Genomic DNA, 11728 nt, shown 5'->3' with positions numbered 1-11728 from the left:
AAAATATACTGGGATAGAAAGGTCAAACAACAGCAGGTAGTAAATCTTGATTATAAAACCCATTGGGCTAGAAAGGTCATCAACAGCAGGTTGTTGAATCTTGGCTATTGAAGGTCATTTATAACGTTCAAGGTTACAAACATGTTTTATCATATTCTTTCAACACGTTTACTTACAAACCTGTGAGTAAGGACAAATATTAATGTCAGAATATCATGATGAAATTCATAGGCTTAAGATGAAAGTTCATCTTTCCTTTCAGTGATTTTTTAGTTTCAACGACATATCTTGAAGGCACTTTTTAATGTTACAAAGCATGTTATGTATGTCAGATGGCTGTTGTTGTTGTTGTGTTTTTCCTTACGAAAAACGATGTCACAAATATATAAGTAGTTCTGTCTATATTTCAGGATATTAACCATATATTAATTTAATATATAGCATTACAAACGCTTATATTTGAAATGAGAACTGAAAATAAATACGCCCAGCTTCTCCGGGGGGGGGGGGATATAATGGTGAGAATGCAGCTCTGGTCAACACCATCTACTGCTAACTTTCGTCTGACTGAACAGAGAGATTTGACTGTCACTCTTATAACACATTCACATCCTCAAAGTGAGAAGCGAGATTTATTTTGGGAGGGTAACAGAATTAGAATCACGGAAAATCAGGTCCACAGTTCGCCATGGTAACCACCGGGCCCTACATAAAGAAAATTAATATTTGTACACTATCCTTTGACGACAGACAGTACACAACTTAGTTGTCAAATTTGTATGGAACTATAGACGATAAAGGTTTGCCTTTTACGAGTATCCTATGAAGATATTAATAGTTTTGTATGGGCATTAGCTGTCTTTGTCTTTCAAAAACGTTTGAATAATTTGCAATAAAAACTGAGCTAAATCCACTACGTGGAATTGTGTCTTGTAAAAACAATGGAAATAGTGTTAACAATACCTCAGTTGATTTACCACTCTCGTAAACATTGTGTTATACAGGCATGTGATGTCGTTCCTATCTAACTAGCGCATAAAGAGTAAAATAGTTATATTTCAGTCATGAAATTACATCTTTAAATGGAACTGTGAAGCAATGAAAATTAGAATATTTAGGGTAAAGAGAAAGACATTTTCAGCTGATTAAAAACAATCACAAAGGACAAAATGAATTTCATCAAATATAAGCAGACTTAGGCTTAATATTACTGGTTGTAATGAATATACATTATGTGATTTATTATACGATTATATAAATGTATATTTACATAACATATCTATAATTTTAGTAGACCAAAGAAAATAGTATATGTATATATATATTTAGGTTATGTAAAATGGCTCAGGGCAATGCTAAGCCAATTTTAATGTAAATTACTCATACATACAGCAATTAAATTTATTACCCTGTCTCCTAAACAAACCTAGATTGTGTTACTGTAATCCAATTGTGTAAAACATCTTAAAATTAACGTGTTACCTATTAAGTAATATTATTAGTATTTGGTTTTGATTGTTTGTGTTTAAGGGCTATATATTTATGCTTTGCCCACCACGAGTAACGAAACCCAATTTTTAGTGTATAAGCCCTTAAGTTAACCGCTGATCCATTGGAAAGCATGAATGTTTGGAAAGTTTAACAAAGGAATGGCGAATTTAATATCTATATTTTATCTTATATAGTTAGTAAAATTGGAGTCAAAGAACCTGTAATACTAAAATTCGGGTTTTGATACCTGCAGTGGACACAGTACAGATAGTCTTTGTGTAACTTTATACTTAACAACAAAAGAAAAAGAAACGTTGACTCTGCCTTAATTAAAGTTGCCTTGAGTTTTAAGCAACACGTAACAACAACACTGTGAGCCATATTTCTCGATTACTTTTTGAGTTTACGTATACCAATGTTTCTATTATCGAAATATATCTCATACACAGATAGAAAATTTCTCAAATTTCATTGGAGAAAAATACTAATGCAAAACATATTAATCAAAACTACTGTTAAAGATTTGGTAAAATAAATGATTTATTTCAGCACAAGATATAAGGTAATGTGTCGTGCGGCCAAAACAACACGCAGGGAACACTGTATGTAATTAACAGGAGTAATAGTTTAGTAATTTTTGTATCTCGGACTGTGGTAATCCAAGCTATTATATATTTTCAGTGGATATGCGCTACTGGACTCTTAATTCACATACCAAGTTTCAAGGCAATCAATTCAGAAGTACAAATACAAGAGAAATAAAATCTCCAATTGTGATTGATATTTTTTTCCTTTTTTTACCCACCATCATGCTCCAAGTTGAGCAAGATACGCGGCGTAGTTAACAAATGAATGAATATCCTTATCAACGCTATAAGTGTAGCTACAAGTTTGGCCACCAATACTGAGTTCATTCCTACAAGTCGCACACTCAATCCTTTTTTTTTTTCACACCTAAGGTGTGTTTGATTAGATTTAATCTATGTTATAAAGGAACTCGTTGTGAGTTTTACTGTACTTAATGAGTTTTAAGCTTTTCAAAACTAGTTATGTAAACACAAAAAATACGACATAGATATATGTATTATATATTTGATGAGAAAAGCAATACACTTTGGTATTTCATCTTAACTTTCATACTTTTAAAAGTGTTTTTATACCTCATTGTCTTGAGGAATAATCTCCGTTTTTATAAACTATTTTTTATTCGGTTTATTTTAGACAAGCTCATTGTCTTGAGGAAGAAGAATCTCCGTTTTTATAAACAATTTTTTATTCGGTTTATTTTAAACAAGCTCATTGTCTTGAAGAAGAAGAATCTCCGTTTTTATAAACTATTTCTATTCGGTTTATTTTAGACAGGCTCATTATCTTGAGGACGAAGAATCTCCGTTTTTATAAACTATTTTTATTCGGTTTATTTCAGACAAGTTTATTGTCTTGAGGAAGAACAATCTCCGTTTTTATAAAAAAAAAAAAAAATATTCGATTTATTTTAGACGAGCTCATTGTCTTGAGGAAGAAGAATCCATAAAAACGGAGATTCTTCTTCCTCAAGACAATGAGCTTGTCTAAAATAAACCGAATAAAAAATAGTTTATAAAAACGGAGATTCTTCTTTCTCAAGATAACGAGCTTGTCTAAAATAAACCGAATAAAAAATAGTTTCGGTTTTTATAAACTATTTTTATTCGGTTTATTTTAGACAAGCTCATTGTCTTGAGGAAGAAGAATCTCGGTTTTTATAAACTATTTTTTATTCGGTTTATTTTAGACAAGCTCATTGTCTTGAGGAAGAAGAATCTCGGTTTTTATAAACTATTTTTTATTCGGTTTATTTTAGACAAGCTCATTGTCTTGAGGAAGAAGAATCTCGGTTTTTATAAACTATTTTTTATTCGGTTTATTTTAGACAAGCTCATTGTCTTGAGGAAGAAGAATCTCCTAAACGTGATGCTCAACTACTTGATCTTATTTCAACAAAACATGATTTTTCAGGTGAGTGGATACTGACCTTGTTCAGGAGTGTATATTATTATTATTGTTGTCAGTGTTCACGTATGTTTGGTGGTGTTTTCAATGTTTGTGTTCGTTTGATGGTGTTTCTAGTGTTCATGTCGTTTTGGTTGTGTTTACAATGTTCGTGTTTTTTTAGTGTTCACTTTTTTGTGTGTTTCACGTGTTCAAGTCGTTTTGTTTGTGTTTCTTGTGTTCCCATCGTTTTGATGGTGTTTCCAGTGTTCACGACATTTTGATGGTGTTTCCAGTGTTCACGTCGTTTTGGTGGTGTTTCTAGTGTTCCCATCGTTTTAGAGATGTTTCTAGTGTTCACGACATTTTGATGGTGTTTCCAGTGTTCCCATCGTTTTGGTGATGTTTCTAGTGTTCACGACATTTTGATGGTATTTCCAGTGTTCACGTCGTTTTGGTGGTGTTTCTGGTGTTCACGTCGTTTTGGTGATGTTTCTAGTGTTCCCATCGTTTTGGTGATGTTTCTAGTGTTCACGACATTTTGATGGTGTTTCTAGTGTTCACGTCGTTTTGGTGGTGTTTTCAATGTTCGTGTTGTTTTTGTTGTTGTTGATGTTTTTAGCATTCATTTCGATTGTGTATATATGTATGTGTGTTTCCAATGTTCACTTCGTTTTGGTAGTGTTTTCAATATCAGTGTTGATTTTATGGTTCACTTTGGTTTGTTGTACTTCTTTTGTGTGTGTTTTCAATGTTCACTTCGTTTTGGTAGTGTTTTCAATATCAGTGTTGATTTTATGGTTCACTTTGTTTTGTTGTACTTCTTTTGTGTGTGTTTTCAATGTTCACGTCGTCTTTTAGTGTTTCAAGTGTTATCGTCGTTTTGGTGGTGTTTCTAGTATTCACTTCGTTTTGGTAGAGTCTTCAGTATTTGTGTTGTTTTGTTGTTCTTCTATTTTTTTCGTTCCCAGTGTTCACGTTGTTTTGGTTGTTTTCAGTGCTCACGTGCATTTCAGTAAAGAACTATTAAATTCTAAGTACCACTAAAAGTACATTGTAGCTTTACGTTAATTTCTTATTTTATTGTTTTTTAAACTGTTTCGTGAACTCTAAGATTATCCTCATTTAAACATTCATTATTTGATTATTAGTGCTAAGTAGATTTATAAAAAAAAACCCTAAAAGGTTCCAACTCCACAAAGTAAGAATGTACTACTTATGAATGACCAACTTTGGTATATTTTTCTTGTTTCATTTTAACCATTCTATACGTTTTTTTTACAAGAATTAATGTGAAAAACTTTACAAGATAGATTTATGTTCCAAACATTATATGAGCAAATAACATTGGATATTCAAAATATCTTTACTACACTATTGAAATTATAATACAGAGCTTGATGGCTTTATTTCTCTTCTAAGTTCTAGTTTCTTGTTTGATTGCAGGACCGCCGGATGTTACCCACATAAGTGCAAATTGGGGTCATCCTTTGACAGTGGAATTCCACCCACGGAATTATTCAGAGGAAGTCGTCCTTCGAATGGACAGAAAACCATTGTTAACTCCAGCAGAAACTATTCGAGTTACGATACATTTTCGACAACTATGAATTAAATTAATTTATATCTTAAAAATAATGTCAAGAAAACAAAGAGGACTTTTAACTTATAACTCCTCAAATTAGAACCAACTGATGAAGTCCATTGCTGATTAAATAAAGTGTATATAAATAATTTTATACATTTTAAATCACAAGTGGGATAGAACTTAAAATTTCTACCACGACGGTTTAGCTATTGTTTCGATTGTATTGTCATTTCACTGGTATTTTTCTATATTTAATAAACAAAGGTAATGCTCCTAATCGGTTCGACCTACATTTTCATACCATCTTCCTTATTTCAGTGGAGAGAAGGTGAAGGTGGGAGTGGAGAAAGAACAGCGGGAGAGGGGAAACCATCAACTTTTGCTGCTATTGAAAATCTCGACATAGACTATGAGAAGGTAAAGTGGACACCAAAGTCAGTAGAGATGCCGTCACTGCCGAGGATTGAAGAGGATGACAGTGGAATAACTACAGAAACTCCTTTGATTTGTGGTCTACTTGAAGTAGACAACGTAAGATAACTCCTTTGATTTGTGGTCTACTTGAAGTAGACAACGTAAGATAACTCCTTTGATTTGTGGTCTACTTGAAGTAGACAACATAAGATAAACTTTGATTTATGGTCTACTTGAAGTAGACAACGTAAGATAACTCCTTTGATTTGTGGTCTACTTGAAGTAGACAACGTAAGATAACTCCTTTGAGTTGTGGTCTACTTGAAATAGACAACGTAAGATAACTCCTTTAATTTGTGGTCTACTTGAAGTAGACAACGTAAGATAACTCCTTTGATCCTAACTTAGATGTTTTGTAAGTTGGACACCGAGTGAACACTCCAGACTGTGTAGTCAACATTTTAAATCAGAAAGGCCTAACTTAGATGTTTTGTAAACTGGACACCGAGTGAGCACTCCAGACTGTGTAGTTAGCATTTTAAATCAGAAAGGCCTAAGTTAGATGTTTTGTAAACTGGACACCGAGTGAACACTCCAGACTATGCAGTCAACATTTTAAATCAGAAAGGCCCAACTTAGATGTTTTGTAAACTTGTTCACTCGGTGTCCAACTTACAAAACATCTAAGTTAGGCCTTTCTGATTTAAAATGTTGACTACACAGTCTGAAATGTTCACTCGGTGTCCTTAGGCTTTTCTGATTTAAAATGTTGAGTACACAGTCTGGAGTGTTCACTCGGTGTCCAATTTACAAAACATCTAAGTTAGGCTTTTCTGATTTAAAATGTTGACTACACAGTCTGGAGGTTATATATTGTGAATTATGTATTTTAAACATAATGTCATTTGTCTTGAGACACCCAATAAAAAGGACACTTAGGAATAATAGGTTAGAAAAACACACGATGATCTTATAATGATAGATTTATTTATAGAATATTCAGCCTTAACTGGCGAGTGTTGATAACGGAAAGGATGATTCCTTTCTCTCACGTTTCATATTGTATTATAAAATATCAATTTAGTTATCATTTTCTGATGATCAAAGAATAGCACTAATTAATTAACTAGTTGATTAATTAAATAGTTATTTAATTAGAGGAAAGAAAAATAATGAACTCCTTTCATCTGATGATATGCCATCAGTTTTTTGGCCTTGTGGTTAGGGCGAAATTAATAAAACAAACAAATATAAAACCATCAGTGTTTGCACACATGACACCGCCAACTCTTGGGTTTCTCTTTTACCAACGAATAGTGGGATTGACCGTCACATTATAACGCCCTCACGGCTGGAAGGGAAAATATGTTTGGTGGGACGGGGATTCGAAACCGCCACCCGCAGATTGCGAGTAAAACGGGCCTAAACTCGAGAAAGAGCTCAACCAAACAATAGAAGACAATATATAAACTATAAGCATATTAATAATTAAAAAATAGAAGAAACAACATGAGATCCTGTACTGGTTGGATTACAGTTCGGTCAGAGGCATACATGTGTTTTAGTTCCAATCAGACAATGGTGTATCTTGTAACCTCTTCATTTGGTCTGAATTAACAGCTAGTGTTTAAAATATCATTTCTCTTTGCTACATCATTCGTGGATTGTGGATAATGTATGTAACAACATGAGATCCTGTACTGGTTTGATTACCGTTCGGTCAGAGGCATACATGTGTTTTAGTTCCAATCAGACAATGGTGTATCTTGTAACCTCTTCATTTGGTCTGAATTAACAGCTAGTGTTTAAAATATCATTTCTCTTTGCTACATCATTCGTGGATTGTGGATAATGTATGTACCATTTAGCCATTTAGGAAGATCCTCCTGGATATAGAATTCTGATATTTTCCAAATACAATTCAATGTTAGGAAAGATCTTCTCTATGTGTAGCTTATTGAATCTCATACTACAAAGTCAAATGAGTTTTCTCTGTTATATGCAACTGTGCCTGTATCTGGTAATGATACTGATGATTCTTTTAAGGTGCAGTACACCTAATTAATTTGGGCCAAGAAAAACATTTTAACTCTCAAAAATTTCACTACTGTATTTTTGCTAAAGACAAAATGAACATTTAATCTCAACGTTTGTTTATTCATAGTTAAGCACGAAGCTACACAATGGACTATCTGTGCTGTGCCCACCACGGGTATCGAAACTCGGTTTTAGCCTTATCAGTCGGCAGACTTACCGCTGTGTCACTGGGGGGGGGGTGTTAATTTCAATGGCTAATTTCTTAACAACAGCTAAACTTGAGATGCACTAAGATGTGGAAAAAGAAGTTTGACATCTAGCCAGAATCCGATATAGTAGCGTTTATTTGGGCCTTCTTCATATGATTTTCATAAACGCTTCTTGCTGTTTTTTTCATGTTCATATCTCCACCTGAAAGCAAAATACATAGCATGTAACAAAACATGTTTATTCTCTGTTAGAAAATAATCTCTTCACACAAAAATATTTTACCGTATACAAAACCTTATACATCTTGCATATTGTTATATTGATACAAAATATTTTATTAATGTTTACAAAACTATGATGCAAGGTAAGTCGAATTATCATACATGCTCTGCGTGTTTGACTGAGTGATCTACAAAGCTAAACACATACAGTTGAAATTCCCAGTGGTGTTTGACAACTGCAAAGAACCTTTTGTCTCCATGTCCATAACAAATGTAAGATGTGTATAAATTTCAAGCACAGTGTAATGACCCTAGAGTCCTAGACTATAATAATGAGCAGGACACTGAATTACATGTAACAAAAGTGCAACCAACACCCAAATCAGTGAAAATAAGATAATATATCAATATTACATGGCAGCATACATATCCCTACAAAATCCTGAGCCTCCCAAGTCCTGCCGTACAGTAGCAGTGAGTAGTCAGAATTACCCAATTCTTCTCACCAATTACCAAGATTATTTCAGGATTTTCATATATTCTCTGTGAATGTAATACCTAGAGACAGCGTGAAAGTAATAATTACTGTTTAAAATTATTTTACATTTCTATCAATACTAAATTATGTACTTAATGTACTTTTGGATTATAAGGAGCAGCACTAAGAGGCTCTGAGTATGTGAATAAATAAACCTCTGTCCTACCATCCTAAAGAAATGTTAATAACAGTTTATGTCTATATTCCCTTCCTGTTGATAAATCAACATATAGTGGTATTTCTATGAACTAAATACATACTGCACAAATGAAGATGCCTGAGTGTAAAGATAACGAACGTTAATTAATATATAAAAAAATTACTTACCACAAAAGTGATAATGAATCCGTTTGTTCTGAAAGAGACGAACACTTACTTTCTTCACCCACCAAGAAGGAAAATATTTATATTCATCTAGGTTTTTGTACGTCTTTAGAGACTGACCAGAATAGCTGCCTGGGGTGTTGACCAAGTGATAGTAGATATCTGAGTTTGCGATAGATGGAAGTTCTGGAGTGGGCTTCGTCTCTGATGGACTAATAAGATACGGATCTGCTTCTACACAGAACATTTTCTAAGGATATCGCTCCTTAGCCACGCGATAAGTTATAGACGAAATGAACCTTCTACCTGGTTAACACTGTCACGGTAATCACCAAGATGGTAGCATAAACAAAAGTAAAGAACGAGTGACATCATCAGGTAGCGATTAAAGTGAGTCTAGTCCCGGCACAGTACCATCCTCCAACTAATGAAATTGATAAATAAAAACAATCATACCAGCTATATGGAACCCGGAGCAAAGGCTAACGAAAATAATATTATCAGGTAATTTAAAGTGTGTGGGGAAATTGCGACGAGGATACGCGAAAACTGGTCTTCGCCGAACAAGATTGAAATTGCAGCTTATTGTCGACAATAAGGAGGATCTTTTCGTTTGTTTGTTCAGTTATCAAGCAAAGCTACTCAAGGGCTATCTACGCTAACTTTCACTAATTTTGAAGTGATGGACTAGAAGGAAAGCGGCTAGTAAACACTACCAACCGCTAATTCTTGTTTAGCTTTCAAATAGGGTGTGAACATGAAAATACTGAAAGAAAAAAGAATACTAGCTGCTTTGTCAGTCAACCCTCTATTGTTTGTAGTTGAACACAAAGCTACACAATAGACTACCTGTGTTGTGCCCAACACAAGTATGAAACCCAGTTTCTAGGGTTACAAGTTCATAGACTTACCGTTGTGCCACTGGGAGGCTTTTGCACATCTTGCCACTTTTATGATGCTGGAAAAAACAAGATACAAGGTATATTTCAAATACAATTTTATTGACAAATGAGTAGTTAAAATGGTGTACTGTTTGTATTTTAATGGAGAAATAAAAAGTATTTATTGTATGCGTTAGCACATCTGATCCTGTTTTTTTTTTCTTCTTCATATTAGTTATTCTGTTATAACTGTCTTTCACTGCTAAATTAGGGACGGCTAGCGCAGATAGTCCTCGTGTAGCTTTGCGCGAAATTGAAACCAAACAAACTCTCGAATTTGTTTATGCAAATTGCTAGCCCACTGTTAACTATAACAATAAAGTACATTTCACAGTAGCTATAGTAACATAAATCAGCCTGAAATGTCGTGGTAATGAGATGATCATGTGTTGTATTTAGTCAATAATCATACAATACTGAATTATAATCTTCAAAAGTATAAAAGTGAAAATATGTTTATTTGTTTCAACAGTTTTGTTGGATTTCGCGCTAAACTACGTGAGGACTATCTTCGCTAGCCGTTCCTAATTTTGAATTGAGAGACTAGAGGTAAGACAGCTAATCAACGTCACCCACCGCCAACTCCCGGGCTACTCTTCTCACAACGAAAAGAAAGATTTGACTGTCACTCTAACAAGTCACACATGACCCCAAAATTTCTGACAAATTTTAATTTTTTCCCCACAAATCCTGATAATTATGTGTCTGTTATTCTGTACTTAGAATGAAAGATTTGTTTCAAGGGTGTAATTACTCCTAGATGTGCTTCAGAAAATACCAAAGTTTTCTTGTAAACCTTGCGTCTTTGGAGAATAATCTACAATAGTGTACGAACTTAAAGTAAAAACTTATTGTTCTTAGTTTGCTGTGTGCCATTTTTCAATGAAAGTACAATGATTAAGTTCATTCAACGGCATTGGTTACAATTTTATTTCAACTTCATACTTTATATCAATAATGAGGCTAATAATACAGTGAAGCAATCATACACTTCCAAGCATCTCTTAACCTTGTCATATGTAATGAATTCAACCTCATTAACAAGTTCAACGTGATACCATTCAAACCGACATAGGCAAGTAATTTAAACCATCACGACATGCGAAATGTAATCATGATGATACATGTGCGGTAGATACTGTATTACAGAGCAATGCCTGGATTTTCTCTGCCCTTGACTAAATCTTTACACAAAAGAGGGTGTAGGCAATCACAATCTCGATTATACAAATGTAGGTGACACTTGGATAAGTGCTTTCTGATGTATATGTCTACGGGGAGAGTTTTATTTGTGCTCTCCCGCTGATATAACTCTATCTCTTGATGCTAAAGTCAAAGGTGGGATAAAGCACAATCTGTATGTCTAATTATCGGCGAAATATCTGTTGAATCTCGATGTGCTTCTTACAATAGAAAATCTAATCTCCAAACTAGTATACTTGAATCTCTCTAAAGCTGAATCTCACTAGAACCTCTATCTACATCTCAAGCCTAGCTAAGCCCTTGAAAACAAAGGAAAATATATTAATATATACAAAGTTCTTTCTCCCCAGGCGTACACTTTAACCCCGGTAAGAGGTGGGGCATACCCTCGGGCAAATCCAAGGTCCGCCGCCAGAACAAACCACTGCCTCTATTCATACCAGAGTGATCTCTTCTAAAGGAAAAAATAACACATGTCACGACCTTGGCGACGATAGAAACTTAACAGTTCTAATGACTAATAACATACTCTGAAATACAGCTGAAAATTTGAAAAATTGTCTGTCAGCTAAGGCGGGGTAGAAAACGTAGGATATGCCCGCATATAACACATGCATGCATTCAAAACATGAAATTAAGTAGATATTACTGTTAACCTGGGCACTAAATGACTCTTACCTTGTATTAAATGTGCAAGACTCTAAACTAGAAACTTCTATTAGGTCGTCAAGAAATTAATGTCACTTTTTTTAGATGAAAAAACCCGAACAACTTATATATTAAAACAAAG

General features: G+C 34.1%; 1 long non-coding RNA gene across 1 annotated transcript in view; it reads left to right on the top strand.

The window, feature by feature from the left end:
* The first annotated feature begins 3192 nt into the window (after nt 1-3192).
* The window catches only part of LOC111085460, a 26015-nt gene continuing 17479 nt past the window's right edge, over nt 3193-11728 (top strand). Inside the window, exons 1-3 of the long non-coding RNA XR_002610290.1 lie at nt 3193-3489; nt 4909-5045; nt 5369-5581. This is a non-coding gene — a long non-coding RNA (uncharacterized LOC111085460). The remainder of the gene's footprint in view (nt 3490-4908; nt 5046-5368; nt 5582-11728) is intronic.

Source organism: Limulus polyphemus, unplaced genomic scaffold (genome assembly GCF_000517525.1).
Source record: "Limulus polyphemus unplaced genomic scaffold, Limulus_polyphemus-2.1.2 Scaffold402, whole genome shotgun sequence".
NCBI lineage: Eukaryota > Metazoa > Arthropoda > Merostomata > Xiphosura > Limulidae > Limulus > Limulus polyphemus.
The sequence above is the reverse complement of the archived record's forward strand: the minus strand, read 5'-3'. Positions and strand labels throughout refer to the sequence as shown.